A 12,500-nucleotide genomic window follows, 5' to 3' on the forward strand; every position below is an offset into this window, starting at 1 on the left:
AGATTAGGATAGGCTAGGTTAGGCTAGGACAAGAAAGAACAAGGTATTCTCTCGTTCGAATTAGGGAGAGTCTGAAGTGAGTGTGATATAAGAGAGAGAAGGTTGTGTACAGCAGAGAGAGAGAGAGAGAGAGAGAGAGAGAGAGAGAGAGAGAGAGAGAGAGAGAGAGAGAGAGAGGTGGAAATAGGTAGGCGTATTTTACACAACTGCCACGTGTAGGTCTGATGGCTCCTTGCACCAACTCTTACGTTCTTGAATGGAAGAGGCGGGAAAAATAGCAAAGATGGAACAGAAAAATAGCCACGCACTTAGATTAATGGAAGATGAGTGTATGGAAAAGTTGCATTAGAGAAAAGACGAGAAATGAAAGAGATTTTGAGTATGAGAGGCGGGGAAGATAGTAAAAATAGACTTAGACGTATGGGAAACATATATATGAAATGAAGAGATTAAAGAGACAGGAAGGAAGAAAAGAAAGAAAAAAAAACATTACCATAGCCGGGACTCGAACCCTGATACAATAAATTAAGGACAAGCATGCTAGCTACTGCTCCACCGTTACATATGCAAACAGTAGTCTTTGAAATGGAGTTACCAACATTATTTAGTCGATAGCAGCACTGATGGATGCACGGGACGGGGGGGGGGGGGGTGTAGGTGATATGTGAGACCAGTCTGTAAGCTGTGTGTACCTTTAAATAAGGCTAAAGGAAGAGAGGAGGAGGAGGAGGAGGAAGAAAGGAACTGAGGGGGAAGAGGAAGAGGAGGAGAAAGAGGAAAGTTAGGAAGAAATGGACGAGAAGAGGAAGAATATGAAGAGGAGAAGGAAGGGAAGTGGAAGAAAGGAATGTAGGGGAAAAGGAAGCATAGGAAAAGGAGTAGGAGGAAGAGAAGGAAGAAGGAAAAGAGGGGAAAAGGAAGAGTAGGACGAGTAGGAGGAGGTGAAGGAAGAGAAGAGAGGAAGGAGATGAGGGAAAGAGGAAGAAGGAGGAGGAGGACGAGAAGGAGGAGGGGGATGGAGGAGGAGGAGGAGGAGGAGGAGGAGGAGGAGGAGGAGGAAGAAGATTCTAGTGACTTAAATATAGCAAAATTCAAATATCCTTTAAATATTGCTAGCGAATGATGAAGGGAAGAGAGAAAGGGAAGAAGAAAGAAAATGAGTAAAAGAGGAAGGGAAGAGGAGGAGGAGGAGGAGGAGGAGATTTAAACAAGATCAGTGGAGTTGCATTTCAAATATCTGAACTAAATTTAAATTCTAGTGTTGACATTGTTTATTTTGTAGTCTTAAACTCTCTCTCTCTCTCTCTCTCTCTCTCTCTCTCTCTCTCTCTCTCTCTCTCTCTCTCTCTCTCTCATCACAGAAGCAAAAAATATTGAAAAAACATCGAAAATTGAGAAATCTTTAACAATACCACTTCATCTTCACCCTTTTCCTCTCCTCCTCTTCCTCCTCCTCCTCCTCCTCCTCCTCCTCCTCCTCCTCCTCCTCCTCCTCCTCTCCCAGCGTGTCCATTTGTTGTTCGTATTCGGCCAGTATATATGGGAACGCTCGCCGAGTTTGTTATTTTTTCGCCTCCGTCACACAAAGTCCGGTCAACATGCTGACGCTCGCCTTGCTGCCAATAGCGCGCCTTTTGTGTTCCCCCGCCCAATTTTTCTCGTGACAAGTTTTGCTTTTTTACACTGTGTCTCATTTTGCCCAAGCTTTGTGGCTCGTGTTGCTGTTTCCTCCTGTCTTCTCTTCTCTTCTCTTTTGCTTCTTCTTCTTCTTCTTCTTCGTTTTCTGCGTATCTTTATCTTCTTCCTGTGTGTTTTTTTGTGTGTGTGTTTTTTGTTGTTTTGTTCTTGTTGCTGTTTGTTTGTTTTTGTCCTTTTCTCTTCTCTTTCTCCTCTTCTTGTGTTTTTTTTCTTTCTTGTTTTTACTATTTTATTTTATTTTCCCTTTTCTTCTCGCGTGTATTGCTGTTTTCTCTCTTCTCTTCTTCTGCCTCTTCTTCTTCTTCTTCTACTTCTTTTTCTTCTTCTTCTTCTTCTTCTGTGTATCTTTCTTTTTCTGGCGTTTCTCTTTTTTGCTTCTTTTCTTGTTTTCTTGTTCTCTTTTTCTTTTTTTTTTGTTTTTTCTGATTCTTTTTTTTGTGGTTCTTCCTTCTTCGCTTCTTTTCTCTTCTTCTCTCTTCTTCTCTTTTCTTTTTTCCTCTTTTCTTCTTTCTTTATCTTTTCGTCTCGGGTCTTTTTTTTTGTTTTTAGTTCCTCCAGTACTTAGTTTCCTCCTCCTCCTCCTCCTCCTCCTCCTCCTCCTCCTCCTCCTCCTCCTCCTCCTCCTCCTCCTCCTCCTCCATTTCTTTACCTTCCAATTTTCTTTCCCTTCCTCTTTTCTCTTAATTTTCTCCTGTTCCTTATCTCATTATCTTCCTCCTTTTTTCTCCTCTTCCTTCCTCCTCCTCGTACCCGTCCTCCTTTCTCTCTCTCTCTCTCTCTCTCTCTCTCTCTCTCTCTCTCTCTCTCTCTCTCTCTCTCTCTCTCTCTCTCTCTCTCTCTCTCTCTCTCTCTCTCTCTCTCTCTCTCCTCACTTGTCGTTTAAAAGGAGAATGAGAGAGGGAGAAAAATGGAATACTACAGAAATGACATACAAGATTCTTCAACCTATGTTATGTTTTTTTTTTTTTTTTTGTAAATTGGTTTTGTTACTTGTTTATATTCGTGTTGGGGAAAAAATAAATAAAAAGAAAGAAAAAAGAAAGGAGGTATGGAAATGATAAAGCGTTGTTTCAGGTTTTGCCTACCGCGAGAGAGAGAGAGAGAGAGAGAGAGAGAGAGAGAGAGAGAGAGAGAAGGTTAATGTCGATTTTTTGGGAAGGGGAATAAACGACTGTATCTAAAATTGAATTGAAAAAAAAAAAAAGATTTCGTATCGTGATTAAAAAGAAAACATAAAAGAGAAGAGAGAGAGAGAGAGAGAGAGAGAGAGAGAGAGAGAGAGAGAGAGAGAGAGAGAGAGAGAGAGAGAAATGCAGTAACCCCCAAAAAATAAGGACAGGTTCACGTGAAAAGCTTCGAACTGTGAAACGAAACAACGAAACAACAACGAGAGAGAGAGAGAGAGAGAGAGAGAGAGAGAGAGAGAGAGAGAGAGAGAGAGAGAGAGAGAGAGAGAGAGAGAGATAACCGAACAAAATCAAACACTATAAAGAGATAAGAAAAAAAGCTTAAAAAAATTAAGAAAAAATATAAATGAAGATAACGATAATTAATAAATACATAGAAGGAAGAAAGAAGAGAGAAAAAAATAACCAAACAAAAGAGAGATGAAAAAATGAAAAAAAATAAAATAAATAAGAATAAACTAAATGAAGAGTAAAATAATTGATGAATACATAATAATTACTGATGAAAGAATAAATAACAATACGAAAGTTAACAGAGCATTGAAAAAAATACATAAATAAATAAATAAAACATAAAAAAAGGAAAAAGAACAGTGGATGAAAAAAATGGAAATAATTTAACGCACCGCAAATAAAGAGAAATGCAAATAAATAAATACATACAAATAAAAAAATAAAGAAATAATGAAAAATAAAGGAAACGAAGATAAGAACGAGTGAAGAATAAGCAAATTAACAAATGCAAAAGGACCGAACATAAAAAAATATAGAAAAAAAAGAAAAAGAAAGAAAACAAAGATACGAATGAAAACTAGAAAAAAGTAAATAAACCGGAGAATTAATAAAAAAAAAATAAACTCCACCAAAAATACAAAAAAGAAAACCTGAAACGAGAGGACCTGATTGAGAGAGAGAGAGAGAGAGAGAGAGAGAGAGAGAGAGAGAGAGAGAGAGAGAGAGAGAGAGAGAGAGAGAGAGAGAGAGAGAGAGAGAGAGAGAGAGAGAATTTTCCTCCATTATCATAAAGAAAATAATAACTACTTCTATTACTACCACCACCACCACCACAAACACACCACGAAAACAAACAAACAAACAAACAAACAAACAAATAAAAACAAAACAACAACAACAAAACACTAATCCACGCCCTTAACACGTTCCTAACACTAATTAGCGCACCTTTACCTGCGCAGCACCAAAAACCAACAGACAAACAAAGGACATGCAATATTCACTCAATTAACGAAGGTTGCTGGGCGGTCCGCGACAGGTGAAGGGACAAGGGAGAGGAGGGACAGGTGTGAGATCAAAGAGTGACAGGTGTAAAGTGAACAGGTGTGTAGGTGTGGGCTGAGTGCAGGTGTGGCTTCTTGCATGTATAGTGCACGAGGGTTGCCAATTATCTGCAGCCTTACTGAAATTGCTTGGTTGATTCTCTCTCTCTCTCTCTCTCTCTCTCTCTCTCTCTCTCTCTCTCTCTCTCTCTCTCTCTCTCTCTCTCTCTCTCTCTCTCTCTCTCATGCATCTTTCTCTGAAATTTTGTCCCCCACCTCCTCCTCCTCCTCCTCCTCCTTCTTTTCTAGCCCTCAGTTTTCCTTTTCCATTCCATCTCCTCCTCCTCCTCCTCCTCCTCCTCCTCCTCCTCCTCCTCCTCCTCCTCCTCCTCCCAGAATCATATCATACAGCCAGGAACGAAGAATTTCAGTAATGTTCCCCTTATTAATTTCATCGAAAGCTTCAAATTCTTCTATATTATATTTCTCTCTCTCTCTCTCTCTCTCTCTCTCTCTCTCTCTCTCTCTCTCTCTCTCTCTCTCTCTCTCTCTCTCTCTCTCTCTCTCTCTCTCTCATCTGGTTATAATTTGCATATTTACCTGTTAAGTTTACGTGTATCTTCACTTGTATGCTAATTAATTAACCTGTGTCATTTCAATCTTGTAATAAGCTCGTGTTTGTTTGTTTGTTTGTTTATATTTTTGTTACTTTGTTTTTGTTTTGTTTTGTTTTGTTTTTCATGCCTTTTTTTCGGTGTTAGTCAGTTAGTCACTCAGTCAGTCAGCCAGCTAGTCAGTCAGTCAATCAGTCAGTCAGTCAGTCAGTCAGTCATTATTTTTATTACTAAGTTGCTATCCGTGTTTTCTTTTTATTTTTCAAAGGAATTAATTGTTGGTTTTTATTTCCTTGTTTTTTTTATTTATTTGTTGTTTCTTTACTTTTGTGTTCCAGTGAGTCGTCCAGTCAACTCTTCAGTCTTTCAGTCAGTCTATCTATCAGTCCTTTTAGTGGTAAGTTTTAATGCTTGTGTTTTCGTTCACTTTTCTCTCCTTTTCGTATATAAATTTGCTTTCCATATTTAAAGAAACTGATCAAAAATATTTCTCAGATTTTGGTTAACCCTTTTTTGAGTCTTTTTTTTTTCTATGCTGTCAAAATATTTCTCCAGTTTGTTTGTTTGTTTGTTTATTTCAATTTTTATACATGCATTTCTTTCGCCACGTTTTCTCTCCTTTTCGTATACAAATTTACTTTCCATATTTAAAGAAACTATTCAAAAACACTTCTCAAATATTTATTAACTTTTTTTTCCTCTTTCTCTATGCTGTCCAAATCATTTTCAAGTTTTCTGCCTTTTTTTTTTTCTTTTCTTTATTTTCGTTAACCCTTTTTCACTTTACTTCTTCAGCTCCGTCAAAATAATTCTTCAGTTTCATTTATTTATTTTCTTACGTGGATTTCTTATACCACATTCAAATTTCCCCGATAAGGTTAACAAAGCACCAAAGAGCAGACGAAGTACCCAGCCCCGCCCTACGTAGAGAACAGTACCTGCAGAGGGGCGAGGCGGGACAGAGAGGCGGGGTAATAAGGTAACAGAGGGTCCGCGTGGAGTTAATGGGTTACGTGTTCACCTGGCTGATTCACGGGCGCTGTGCAATGACTGAAGTAATGAGTGGAGAGTACTGTGCCTGAATGAACTGAGAGAGAAAACCTGATGTGACCTTAATGCATTGAAAGAGCACGGCTGTTTTGCGGGGAGACTGACCTAGTACAAAAAATAAATAAATAAATAAATAAATAGGTAAATAGATTGATTAAGAATGTTGGGAAAAGATGGTGAGGAAAAGAAGGGAAGAGAAAAATGTAAGAATGCAGTGAAAAAGGGAGGATGAGGAGGAAGGAAAGCAAAAATAAAATTGAAGGAGAAAAGTAAAAAGTAAAAAAAATGAAAAAAATGAGGAAGGGAAAAGAAAAGGGAGAAGGTGAAGAAAAAATGAGGATCTAAATGAGAAAGAAAGAAGAAAATAAAAATATAGATAAAGAAGGAAAAGAAAGAACTGAGAAAGACGATGAGAAAAAGGAAAAAGAAGGGAAGAAAAAGAAGGAAAGCGGTAATCCAGATGAGAAAGAAAGAGAGAAAAGAGAAAATATACAAAAAAGAAAACAATTTTGAAAGACGATGAGATGAGAAAAGGAATAGAAAAAGAAAACGAACAAAAAAGTGGAAAACTAATAAAAAAAAAAAGCAAAGAAAAAATTAGGAAAACGATGAAAAAAATGAAAAGAAAAAGAGAAGAACAAAAAATGAAAAGCTAACCAAAAAAAGCAACAAAAAAACAAAACTGGAAAACGATGAGAAAAAAAAATAAGACAAACAAAAACTTTTAACCCAACAAAAAAATAAATAAATAAATAAAACAAACCAAAGAAAAAAATATATACTAAAACTTGCAAGACTATGAGAAAGGGAAGAAAACGGAAGAGGAAGAGGAAGAGGGAAACAAGATGGCGGCGCATTTTTGAAGTTTCCCCCTCCTCCCTTGAGATGAGATGGTGAAATAAGAGGTAATATAGGAGAGGGTAAGAGTGTGGTGAATATGACGACCTGCCATTATGCAAAGTGAGGTTAGATGACTGCGAGGAGGGTGTGAGATTGGCTGAGAGAGAGAGAGAGAGAGAGAGAGAGAGAGAGAGAGAGGGAGAGGTGTGGTGAGATTGGCAGAAAATTAACACACGTGACAAACAGACGGAAAGAAGACAGAAAAGAAAAAAATAACATGTAACACAGAAAAAGAAAGACAAATAAAAGAAAAATAGATCAGAGCAGTCAGGGAGAGATTGACAGACAGACATACAGACATACATACAGACAGACAGACAGATAAGTTGATAGATAGACAGATAGACAGAAAGGCAGAAAAAACGTAAACAAACGTACGGAAACTGACAGAAAAAGCAGACAGATAAACAGACAGGCTGACGGAAAGAGTGACAGAAAGACAGAAAGGCAGAAAAAGATAAACAAACATATTAAAAAACAAACAGATAAACAGATAAACAGAGGAAAGATAAACAAACAGAAAAACAAACAGATAAACACAGACAGACAGACAGACAGAGAAATAGGGAAAAAAAAAACATGAATGAAAACAAAGACAAAAAGAGAGAGAGAGATAACACACACACACACACACACACACACACACACACACACACACACACACACACACACACACACGTAATACTTTGCTTTCCCTATCCTTATAAATTTTCTTTTGTTAATTAGGAACATCACCATATACAAAAAAAAAAAATACATCTATTATAATTTTTTTGGAAACTCTCTTAACTTTTTCTTTTATCTACATTTAAAGCAAGATAAGTGGATATTGCAAGGTACAAAAAGCAATAAAAGTCAGCATTGCAACACTTGAAATTCGTGTGTGTGTGTGTGTGTGTGTGTGTGTGTGTGTGTGTGTGTGTGTGTGTGGAAGAGTGCAGAAAAAAAGGAAAAAAAAAAAAAGAAGCTTGGTCGAAATAAGCTTCCAATACGTGCATCTCTTTTTTTTTTTTTTTTTTTTTTTTTTTTTTTGGTATGAAAGCTTTTGGCGTTCACCAGCCATAACTTTTTGACCCACCCTGTAAAAGTGGAGAAATGCATTTAACTGTTTCCAAATGTGCCAAGGAAAGAGAGAGAGAGAGAGAGAGAGAGAGAGAGAGAGAGAGAGAGAGAGAGAGAGAGAGAGAGAGAGAGAGAGAAGGAAGAAAGTTTGGTTTGTTTATGAATGAATGAATGATTAACAACAACAACAACAACTACTACTACTACCATAACAACAACAACCATTACTACTACTACTACTACTACTACTACTACCACAATAACAATAACAACAAAATCAACAACTTCTTTCCCTATCACACATTTCCAAATATCGTTCCCTCTCTTCGTTTTCCTTCTTCCTTTCCTTCCTTCTCTCTCTCTTCCCCCCTTTATCGTCATTTTCCCTTTTTTCCATTTACATTTAATTATTTTAACCTCCAAGTCTCGCCTTTATTATTCCCCTTTCTTAATCCCCTCCTCTCTATCTCCCATCTTTATCACGTGGCTTCCTTCCCTAATCTTGTTTACTTCTGATTCTCCTTCCATTATTATCGTTCCTTCCTTCCTCTCCCCTTTCGTATTCTTATTTAACTGTCTCTTTTATTTTTCTTTGCATTCCTCTCCTAATTCTCTTTTCGTCTTATTTATTTTCTTCTTTTCCTTCTCTTTCTCCTTCTCTTCTTCTTCTTCCTCTTTCTCCTCTATTACAGTTTCAATTTTTTCTCTTACTTCCTTCATTTCTTTTTTTTTATTCTTATTTCTTATTTCTTCTTTATCACTTTTCTTTCGCCTCTCCTTTGTTTTCTTCTATTCTTCTCCTCTTTTTCCTTCTTATCATTATCATCATCATCATCTATCTCTTCTTTCCTATCCTCCTCCTTTCTCTTCTTCCTTCTCCTTCTCATCTCTTTTTCTTCTCTCCTGTACCATCTATCTTCTCTTCTCTCTCTCTCTCTCTCTCTCTCTCTCTCTCTCTCTCTCTCTCTCTCTCTCTCTCTCTCTCTCTCTCTCTCTCTCTCTCTCTCTCTCTCTCTCTCTCTCTCTCTCTCTCTCTCTCTCTCTCTCTCTCTTCTTACTCCCCTCGTCCTTTCCCTTCTCTCCTTCCTCATGTCTCTATTTATCACCTCTCTCTCTATTTCCTTTTTGAAACTTTTCTGTCTTTCTCTTTATCTTATTTGTTTAATTCCCTTTATTTATTCTTTTTTTCTCTAATCCTCCTTTTTTTCTCTACCTTTCGGTTTATCTATATATGTCTGTCTGTCTGTCTGTCTGTCTGTCTGTCTGTCTTTCCTTCTTTCATTTCTATATTTCTCTCTTCTGTCTCTTTTTCTTTAGAGAGAGAGAGAGAGAGAGAGAGAGAGAGAGAGAGAGAGAGAGAGAGAGAGAGAGAGAGAGAGAGAGAGAGAGAGAGGAAATGGTTGCGCTTTTATAGCCAACACTAATCAGGAACACAAAAAATAAAAAGGAAAAAATAAAAGGGGAAAAAATGAGGAAAAAAAGAGGAAAAAAATGGAAACTACTCAATAGGCTTCGTTGTTTGGTATCCTCGTTTTAACCCTTTTTTTTTCCTTTCACTCTCACTTTTTTCCCCTTCCTTTATCTCGTTGTTTGTTCTTGCGTTTAATTCTGGTTAGGATTGGTAGGAAAGGGGAGAGGGGAGAGGGAGGGAAAAAAGGGGGGAGAGGGAGGGAAAAAGGGTGGAGAGAGGGAGGGGAGGTTGACACAATGACCCTCAATTCTTCTCTCCTCCGTTTCCTCTCTTCCCTTTCCTCCCTTCATTTCCTCCTCCTCTTTCCTCAGTTTTTCCCCTTCATTTTTTTCCTATTACGTTTTCCTTCTTTCCCCTTCTCTTCTTCTTCCCTTCCTCACCCCTCTCTTCTTATTTCCCCTTTTTTCCCTTCCGCTTTTTTTCCTCTCCCTTTTTTTCCTTCATCTCTCGTCTTCTTTCCTCTGTCTTTCTCTTTTTTTCCTTCTTCAACTCTTCCTTTTTTTATTTCCTCCCTTCACCTCCTCTCTCTTTTCCCACTCTTCCTCTTTCTTTCCTCTTCGCCTTTTTCTTTTTTCCCTTTTCTCTTTCCTTTAATTTCTCTTCTATTTTTTTCCTTCTATCTTCTTTCCCCAATCCTCTTCTTTTTTTCCATCTTTTCCTTTCTCCTCTTTCATCTCTTCTTTCCCAAGCTATACTTTGTTTCCCTCTTCCTCTTTTTCTTTTCTTCTCCTATTTCTCCTCGCCCTCTTTCCCTAATTTGCTCCTTCCTTATTCTCCTTTCTTCTCTTTTCTTATTCTCCTCTTCTCATTCTTCAATCTCTCTCTCTCTCTCTCTCTCTTCCCTTTTCCCTTTCCTCACCTCCTCACTTCAACTCATCCTCTTCCCTCTTTCCCTCTTCTCCTTTCTTCCCCTCTCTTCCCTCTTCTCCTTCCTCACCTCCTCCTCCTCTTCCCCTCCGCTTGTCATCTCTAGTCAGAAAACAATGAATATTTTTTTCTGTTCCAAAGTTTGTTTTCATTGTGTTCAGTTACAGAGTGCCTTGTTTAAAGTAACGGATGATAGACAGACATACAGACAGACATGCAAACAGACAGACAGACAGATAGATAAGTAAACAAATAGACAACCAGACAGACAGACAAAGACAAAATATATGTACAAACAGACAAACATAGATAAGTATACAAACAGACAGACAGACAGACAGATAGACGGACAAACAGATAGACAAGCAGAAAGACAGACAGACAGACAGACAGACAGACAGAAAGATATACTGTGAAATAATTAAATGACAAGAGATAAAAGGGGAGAGAGAGAGAGAGAGAGAGAGAGAGAGAGAGAGAGAGAGAGAGAGAGAGAGAGAGAGAGAGAGAGAGAGAGAGAGAGACAATAGAGAAGAGGGAGAGAAAGAAAAAGATAATCGTGGGAAAAGCGTGTGTGTCTTTCTCTCTCTCTCTCTCTCTCTCTCTCTCTCTCTCTCTCTCTCTCTCTCTCTCTCTCTCTCTCTCTCTCTAGCAGGAAAAGTAAGCGAGTGAGAGAGAGAGAGAGAGAGAGAGAGAGAGAGAGAGAGAGAGAGAGAGAGAGAGAGAGAGAGAGAGAGAGAGAGAGAATCTTATTACCAGTGAAGGAAAAATTAAATAAAGTTACCAATCAGTAATTGAGAAAAATATTGCTAAAGAGAGAGAGAGAGAGAGAGAGAGAGAGAGAGAGAGAGAGAGAGAGAGAGAGAATACAATACCTTCACTTTTATCTTACCTCACTTCACCTTAATTGCAAATCTATTATATCTTAACTGTATTTCTTACCTGTCCTTAATTAATTGTCCCCAGGTGTGTTTGGATAATTAGTATGTAAGTAATTACGTCACAATTGGAAAAAATAATTACTTATCTCACCTGTGGGAACTTATTACTGATTACCTGTTGGGAATTATATATTTTACCTGCAGGAAAATTAATATATAGCTCACCTGTGGGAAAGATAATTACTTTATTCACCTGTGGGATAAGTAATTAGTTTTGTCACCTGTGGGAAGACTAATTACTTAATCACCTGTAAGAGAGTAACTGAGAAAAAGCTAATTACTTTACTTACCTGTGGGATAAGTAATTAGTTTTGTCACCTGTGGGAAGACTAATTACTTAATCACCTGTAAGAGAGTAACTGAGACAAAGCTAATTACTTACCTGTCGGAAGAGTAATTAGTTTTGTCACCTGTGGAAAGATTAATTATTTGTTTCACCTGTGGGAAAGTAACTGAGAAAGCTAATTATTTATCTCTAGGAAACTGGGAAAATTAATTACTTATCCCCTGCAGAAAAATAATTAGTTATGTCACCTGTGGGAAAAAGAAATTACTATCACCTGTTGGGAAATAATTACTTGTTACACCTGTGAGGGAAAGACTAATCATACTCTAATTAGCTAATCCAGGTGTAATCAGGAAAGAGGAAAAAAAAAAAAAAAATCAATAGTTTCCCCTGAAATTTTTTTTTTTTTTTTGCATTATTTATTTCCTTCCTTTATTTATTCATTTTTTTACATAATACGTCCATTTTCTTTCTTCCCTTTCAATTTATTTTCATTATTTATTTACTTATTTATTTATTTATCTATATTTATTCATTCTTAACGTTTTTTTTTCCTTCTGTTATGTTGTACTCGTAATGCCTCTGTCTGCACTGAGAGAGAGAGAGAGAGAGAGAGAGAGAGAGAGAGAGAGAGAGAGAGAGAGAGAGAGAGAGAGAAAGAAAGAGAGAGAGAGAGAGACTAATACCAAAATCTCTCTCTTGAAACTCGTGCTCATCATCCAGTCTATGAAGCTAATTTTTCTGCCATTCAAAATTCTCTCTCTCTCTCTCTCTCTCTCTCTCTCTCTCTCTCTCTCTCTCTCTCTCTCTCTCTCTCTCTCTCTCTCTCTCTCTCTCTCAATCAGGTTTTCTCGCTTCTGAATAAATGGAAAAGGATAATGGAGGTAGGAAAGAGAGAGAGAGAGAGAGAGAGAGAGAGAGAGAGAGAGAGAGAGAGAGAGAGAGAGAGAGAGAGAGAGAATCAAAATCAGTCAAGTAGTTTTCGAATGATAATTACCCAGAAGTTTTCCCCCCTAATTTTTCTCTCTCTCTCTCTCTCTCTCTCTCTCTCTCTCTCTCTCTCTCTCTCTCTCTCTCTCTCTCTCTCTCTCTCTCTCTCTCTCGCTCTAAGCCGAGTCTAAGTGAATTACAAACTAAAAGGGAAATT

At 37.7% G+C, this 12,500-nt stretch overlaps 1 long non-coding RNA gene across 10 annotated transcripts in view; it reads left to right on the forward strand.

The window, feature by feature from the left end:
- The window catches only part of LOC135092698 (uncharacterized), an 80,947-nt gene that overhangs the window by 22,710 nt on the left and 45,737 nt on the right, over window positions 1-12,500 (forward strand). For 7 of the 10 annotated variants that reach the window (XR_010263013.1, XR_010263016.1, XR_010263017.1 and 4 more), the window contains one exon: window positions 5,115-5,173. The exons of 1 other annotated variant lie outside the window; for it this stretch is intronic. This is a non-coding gene — a long non-coding RNA (uncharacterized LOC135092698). Of the gene's footprint in view, window positions 1-5,114; window positions 5,174-5,653; window positions 6,732-12,500 lie in introns of all 10 variants that reach the window. 2 more of the 10 variants (XR_010263012.1, XR_010263011.1) reach the window with 1 other exon arrangement.

Source organism: Scylla paramamosain, chromosome 40 (genome assembly GCF_035594125.1).
Source record: "Scylla paramamosain isolate STU-SP2022 chromosome 40, ASM3559412v1, whole genome shotgun sequence".
In the NCBI taxonomy this organism is placed as follows: Eukaryota; Metazoa; Arthropoda; class Malacostraca; order Decapoda; family Portunidae; genus Scylla; species Scylla paramamosain.